Source organism: Emydura macquarii, unplaced genomic scaffold (genome assembly GCF_026122565.2).
Source record: "Emydura macquarii macquarii isolate MOO-44397 ecotype Brisbane River unplaced genomic scaffold, CSIRO-AGI_Emac_v2 contig_1451, whole genome shotgun sequence".
NCBI lineage: Eukaryota > Metazoa > Chordata > Testudines > Chelidae > Emydura > Emydura macquarii.
The window spans coordinates 19,016,401-19,018,279 of record NW_027131588.1 but is presented as its reverse complement, the minus strand read 5'-3'; positions in this window follow the sequence as shown (position 1 = coordinate 19,018,279).

The window sequence follows — 1,879 nt, the reverse complement described above, 5'->3', positions numbered from 1 at the left end:
TACCTTTAACTGATTTCACAAGCTTTTTCCAGTCAGCGTTGTTTTCTAGCTGCAGAAAAGAGGCTTTCTGCAGAAAACCCTTACTCAGCTTGGTTTTTATTGTGAGTTAGGCCTCCTAGCCTTGACGGCTATTGTTAGAGGCTCAGTCCAGGCTCAGTTGAATTTTTTTGTTTTTAAGTGCTGAGCCAACCAAAGAATCCCTGTCATCAGTGGGCATCTATAGATAACCCTCAAATACACACATGTCCCAAACAAAGTGATTGGACAACTTGCATAGACTGTCCATGTCTTCAGTGTCGTGCTGATCGACTATGAATGACCGGGAATAAAAATTCATGTAAAGAATTCTCCGTAGAAAACAACTCATTCAGTGCTGTGTCTCGATATGACTGAATATGTTGGGATGATATGGGCCTACTTCTTACATGTCCCCAAACAACCGCCCCTAATAAATTAATCGTAGCTATTGTTTTACAATTATTTGAAAAAATTTCCAGCCATATTAGTTGATTTTTTTGGTTTTGTTATTTCTTCCCCAAATCTAAATTTTTCCTGTAAATCTGCTTCGTGTGTCTTTCATTTGTTTTTATTACTGAGGTAGAAGGGAATCATGGGATGAAACGTGAAGAAAGGAAGAACAAATAATTATTACAGCTATTTAGGAGTTTGTGTAATGTATTGAAAACAATATTATATGTGTATATATTATAGGTGGGCTGGTAGCACCGTCTGTCATTAAGATGGCCAAATACCGCCCATTATAAGATCTATTTTCAGTTTTTTCTAACTTATGGCTAAACTTTAACTGTTTGAGCTGAAATATTCCATTGATGGGTGTCTTCCTCAGGGAGATTCCACTCTGAGCATGTTCAGCAGCTCTGTGGGGGTGGCATGTGCATAGTCTGCTCAGTGAGGGGATGGAGCGTGCTCAATGAGGATGAAATCATCTCAGATTTCAGCTACTAAAATCTCTGTACTAAAGTAGAGCTAAAGTCTCTACTAAGCATGTGCAAATTGCAATTCTCCCCCTCCCAAAAGTTGATCACTTGGCCAGTTTTGGGTAGATTTTCATGGAGATGGCAAAAGGCACATTCTGTTCGCAAAGGACCACTCCCTGCCAAGTTTTGAGTCCCTGCAAGGGGAAGCTAGAGATTTTCAAAGAAGAGGTCCCCAGAATTGTTTAACATGGGCTAAACAGCATAATTTCCCTAGCTTTGCTCTCATAAATGGCTGAACCAGTTTGTCTGAATTTTTTCAAAAGCTTGAGGGAGAAATATGGCATGGAAAATTTTAGCCCATGTGGTTAATTAGATAAACTTATAAGCAACTGAAAACAGGGTCATGTAATGGGAAGTGGTGGGCAATCTTAATAGAAAGTGCTACCACTTCTTCCTATAATATGTCTGTGTGTATATCATCAATTGAATGTATGGCATATGTAATGTTGCTGTATAGAAATATATTAAATTATACATCTATTAAAAATTAGAATAATCCCAAAGCTTCAGCTCATTGGTATTTTCTACTAATAGGAAGCCATGGATGGTCTTCTCAGGGACTGAGTTTCTGGAAACTATCTGGTAGCATGGTTACAAATAACATTAGTTTATTGGGCTTATCTCCAAGCATCCCCTGTGTGCAGAGAGAGCTGAATTTCACAGAACTGCATTTGGACTTCACTGTGATTTTCTTTTAAACCTCTTACTGCTCTGTCCTGCTGCTGTGACTGCTATGGATTGACTCCAAACCACTAACTCTTCCTTCAGACATGCCGATATTTGCTAAATGGAAATGAACATGTGTAAAAGTCAGTTAGGTCAGATGAAGTAACATGCTTTCAAAATGTTAGCCACAGTTTTAGCATAAAACTTTGATGAGT